The following is a 5,565-nucleotide window of genomic DNA, read 5'->3' as shown; positions in this document are numbered from 1 at the left end:
TTTTTTTAATTCTAAAAACAATCATATGCAAATGAACTGATGAACCATAATGCCCTAAAGTCATATTCTTTCAGTTATTTCTCAGCTTCAAACAGGCCCTCTAGATACCATTCCTATAGAGTATTTATATATCCAAATTTCCTAATTTGGATCTCTCTTCAGCATTTTAGCTGAGAAAATTGTTTCTTTATAAGTTAATTTTATTCTTATTTTTTTACATAAAAGTGTTGTAATGAAAGTTTTAAAAATAAAAATAAAAAATAAACACTTCAGTAAGGAACAAATAAGCTATGTCTTTGAATGAGTACTTAACCCAAGATATGTCTCAAAAGTGAGAAGCTTCCCTGGAAGTTCTCTTGGGAAGGGGAACAGGAACAGCATTTAACAAAAAAGAATTTGAGGACTTCCGGTTAAGATGGCGGAGAGGAGGCTCACAGTTGCATAAGCTCCGCGCTTTCTCTCACTATCCACTTCATTACAAGCCTCTGAATCAATGCTTGACTGAAAAAAACCCACAAATAGTTACCAAGAGAAGCCATACTTGAGATCCGCAAGAAAGGTCTGTCTTTACTGGAGGAAAGGCCAAAAGCTCACAAACAAGAATATGCCAGATCCATCTCGAGGATAGAAAAGTAATGTGTCAATGTGTCAAGGCATGATCCTAATGGAACAATCAGGTTAACAGAAGAGGTTAGGAGACAGGGGAACAGGGTGAACTGGTTGCTAGCTCCGTGAGGGAAGAAAAGAAGACCTCTGCGGAAAAAAAAACCAGGTTGAGGAAGGAATTCAAAGATGCCTAACTCGATGGCTCCTATGTGGGCTAAGCAAAGGGAAGAGTGGTGGCTGCCTGAGCCGGCACACCTGGTGGACAGAAAAGGGAATTTCAGAAGAGGGCAGAGAGTGCAGGACAAAGAACAGGTTCTGTTTTGGACACTTGGAGCTTCTGGTGCAGTTGGGCAAATGGGACAAAATGTTCAAGAGATATGATGTGGGAATTTGGGAAGAGAGCTCAAGTGAGAGACTGAAGCAGGTTCAATCCACCTGGGAGTGGTTAAGCTTGATGTGATAACATTGCGACATAGGAGGATGCTTTCAACTTCTTAGGACATGATCAATATTCTGATAGGTAAAAGGAGTATCCACAGTCAGAGGGTAAGGAGTATGAGTGGAATAGGAAGGGATAATATCTTTTTTTTTAAATGATGGAAAGGACTGCTATAGGAATGTACAGGAAGAGGCGAAAAGAGAAGTGAATGGTGTAAATGATCTACCATAAGAAAGAGAGGCTAGAAAAAAGTTTTCTAATAGATTGGAAGAGGGAGAGGAGAAGTTGGTTGAGTGAACCTTATTCTTATTGGTATTGGTTCAAATAGGAGGCACCATAAATACTGAATAGGGACATGGAACTCTATCTTAGCCTGCAGGAAAATAGGAGAGGAATGGAATATGGGAAGGGGAAGATGATAAAAGAACAGGTCATTTTGGGCAAGTCATTGATCAGTAATGAAACACTTTTGAGGAAAGAGAGTGAAAAGAAAGAGAATAAATGGGGGGAAATACAATTACCAATGGTAAATGGAAAAACCACTTTTGAAACCCATTTCTCTGATGAGATATCATTGTTCTCTGGGAAATGATGAGCAGAATGTTTTCAGGGGGGAAAAAAAACCCTGCAAAGTCTTCCTTGAAGAGGGTGAAATATGCCATATATGAAGTGACAGCAATGTTCTGGGGTGACCATTTGAAAATGATTTGGTTTTTCCCAGTAGCACAATCATCTACAACTCCTCTGAAGGACTTAGACAAACAAACAAATCCTATCGATTCACAGATTAGGAATAATTATGTGTGAATACAGATAGAAGTATTCTCTATTTCTCTTTTGATCGCTCTACTTTTCACTTAATTTTTCTTGAGGTGTTTATTTTTCATTAAGGTGGGAGATTATGTTTTTATTTACAACTTTGATGGAAAAGTCTGCATAATTTGAAATGTGGTTTCTTAATTGTGGGTAGGAATCCGGGAAAGAAGCTAGAAAGCAAAAATCTTAAAAACAAATGTAAAAGGAAAAAATGTGAATGTAACTAGGGGACAATAGTCAAGAAATTCAATAAAAAGCCAAAAGTATCTTCCATTTTGTACTTTGGAAGTCCTAAGAGTAATTTTGCATTTTAATTAGTAAAACTCAACTGAATGAGAATGTGAGAAATGACAGTGCAGAGTTTAGAAAAGTGAGAAAGGGGGAAGAATGAATGGAGGCCAGAGTCAATCCACATTATCTGCTGTGGGCCAAGCTCCACAGTAAGCACTGGGGGGATGCAATGAATGGCCTAAGCCGGGCTCTGGTCCGGAGGAGCTCCCAGTCTAAGGCGGTGAGCCCCTACAAACAACTGTACAAACAAGAGGGTTACCAGAAAAATAGGAAGGAATGAAGTTGTCTCTTGGGCTTCCTCCAAGTATGTAAGGAGGGAGAGCATATGCAAGAGCACACTGACAAGGGTCCGGTTGTCCTCCAAAGGCCAGGGATCCCTGGGGGTAAATCCTAAACCGTGAGCCGCTCCTATCTTTCCCCCCCAAATCTGCTTGCCGATTCCTTCCCCTTTGTTCATATGGTCCCTTCTTCATTCACAGACTTGGTCCCGGAGGAGCAGAAGAGCTTTTTCCAGAAGGCAAAATCCCTTTTCCGAGGTCCCCCTCACCGTGTTACTCCCTGCTCCTCAAGCAGTGATGAGCAAGTGCTGGATGTGGAGAGCCAGAACGGCATCCTCGCTGCCGCCTCAGCAAGGCAGGAGGAGGAAGTAGCGGGCTCATCCTGGGGGCCAAGTTCAGCTTTGGCGGCTCCTTCTAGTTCGCTGGAAGTTCCCCTGGTTCTGGAGGAACCATTCCTTCCTGGTTTGCCCAGGGTCCTGGAGAAAGTCATGCAGGCCTGGGCTGACAAGAGCCACAGGGACACAAGATCCGAGACATCCTCCTCCGAGATGACCTCGGAATCCTCTTCCAAATGGGACCAAGGGGACGATTCTGAAGCCGAGGAAGAACAAACCCGAGTCATCTCGATCAAAAGGACCTTTGGTGATCCACGCAGCAAGAAAGTGCATCCAGCCCCTCCCACAGAATGCACCATGTGCCAGGAAATGCCCTACGAGCCCTCCTTCAATTGGCCCCTAGGCAAAGATGCTCAAGGCCAACAAGAGAGCCCAGCCTCTTCCCCCGCCAAAGGCAGGCAAGGGCTCTGGAAAAGGAGAGGCAAAGTCCAGCCAGCCTTGGATGCCAAGTCCAAAACATCTCCGAGGACGGACCCCGAGCAGTCCTCTTCAAGCGCCCAGAGACAAGGCCCAGAGACAAACCGAGGTCGTTTTCCGGTCTTTTGGAGAAATGTATTCTTTGGAGGACAGTAGGGAGGGCTTGGAGCCTAGACTCCAGTTCCAGCTCTCCCCGTTTCCCCCTCCCCCCCAAAGAGAAGAAATGTGTGAAGGGACCCCTTTCAATCAAAGATTCGCGGTAGCACAGGGGTCCTCCAGACCAACCAAAAAAGTGAAGAAAGCCTCTGGGCTGGACGTGAACGTGTCTGAAGTGGCAACATGTGGGGGCTAAATCCACAGAAGAAGTGGGAACTCCTGGTCTAGCTGGGAGGGGCTGGAGCCTCAGCAGAAGCACAGAGTGTTTTATCTCCCAAACTCTCTGAGAGTCAAGTTGAAGTCTGAGAGCTGGAGGCCTGAGTGAAGCTGGCCTGAGTGGGATGGCAGCCGGGCCCAGCGGTGCCACTGACTACCTGAAGACCTGGCCCTGGAAAGCAAAGGCTTAATGACCAAATATTGGGTGTATTACAGGAGAAATTCTTGTTCAGGTATGGGTTTAATAAGTTGGTTTTAAAATCCTTGCCAGAACCAGGAGATCATTATACACTTCGACAACGATATTGTATGAGAGCGTATTTTGATGGAAGTGGATTTCTTTGACAAAGAGACCTGAGTTTCAATTGATAAACTGATGGACAGAAGCAGCTACACCCAAAGACAGAACACTGGGAAATGAATGTGAACTATTTGCATTTTTGTTTTTCTTCCCGGGTTATTTTGTAATGGGCTGAGGCTTGAGTTGATGCACTGAGGTCCCAAGCACATGAGGCTAAATAGTAATTGGACCATACTCTATATAAGCTTGGAGAAAGAATGGCCCCCGCCTACTCTTTGTACAAGTCCTGATGTGTTGTATAGGAAATGACGATTCTGGTGGGTGGAGGCAGGGGAGTAAAAAAGGAAGGGGAGGAGAGCTCAGCCCTCACTTTCTCTGCAAAAAAAGCAAAAAGAAGAAGAGAAACAACCAGGAAGCCAGCTAGCAGAGAAAGTGGGCCTGAGCTCTCCTCCCCTTCCTTTTTCACTCCCCTGCCTCCACCCACCAGAATCGTCATTTCCTATACAACACATCTCCAAGCTTATAAATTAATAGAGTATGGTCCAATGACTATTTAGCCTCATGTGCTTGGGACCTCAGTGCATCAACTCAAGCCTCAACCCATTACATCATTTCTACCTTCTGAATCCAATTCTCCCTGTGCAACAAGAGAACTGTTCAGTTCTGCAAACATATGTTGTATCTAGGATATACTGCAACATATTTAACATATATAGGACTGCTGGCCATCTAGGGGAGGGGGTGGAGGGAGGGAGGGGAAAAATCGGAACAGAAGTGAGTGCAAGGGATAATGTTGTAAAAAATTATCCTGGCATGGGTTCTGTCAATATAAAATTATTATTAAATAAAATTAAATAAAATAAAAAATAAAAAAATAAAATCCTTGCCAATTCAGATTCTGTGATTCTGTAATTCTATAGTCCTTTAAAATTTACAAAATACTTTTCCACGTATAGTGAATAGTGCAATTATTATTGTTCTCATTTTATAGCTGAGGAAATTGAGGCTCAGAGGCACATTGACTTGCCACACAGTAAATAGAGTCAGGATTAGAACATAATTCTTCTTCCTTTCAATCCTTTATACTATACTGCCTTCAAGGAGTCAAGAAGAGACGATCAAACTGCAGGCCAGAAAATATGCAGTGCAGAAGGAGTTGCTACATATCCCAAGGACTCCCCTTAAATCATGACCCTGACTTGACCCTATACCTCAACCTTATCCTCTATCTTGTCCTGGGCCCATTATCCTGACATCACCTCTCTGGAACCTTTCCCAATCCTTTCCTGAAAATTTTCCCAAAACGGGTACAAGCAAGGAGGAAGGATATTCACACAAGTACATTGTTGGTACAGCTGTCGATCGGTACAACCATTTTGGAAAACTATTGGGAATTATGTTTTTTTAAAGTGACTAAAATGTCTATTCCTTTTACACAGAGATTCCATTATTAGCATCTTATCCAGAGAAACTATTGATGTCTCCATATATTGATAAGATGTTTCCATATATACACTGATTGGAGGACAGATAAATAAATTATAGTGAATAAACGGAATGGAACATTAACCAAGTTGTAAGATATGGTGAACATGATGAATATAGAGAAATATGAAAAGATCTATATGAACTGATGCAGGGCCAAGTAAG

This window comes from Antechinus flavipes, chromosome X, assembly GCF_016432865.1.
Source record: "Antechinus flavipes isolate AdamAnt ecotype Samford, QLD, Australia chromosome X, AdamAnt_v2, whole genome shotgun sequence".
Lineage (NCBI taxonomy): Eukaryota > Metazoa > Chordata > Mammalia > Dasyuromorphia > Dasyuridae > Antechinus > Antechinus flavipes.
This window is presented reverse-complemented; position numbering follows the sequence as displayed.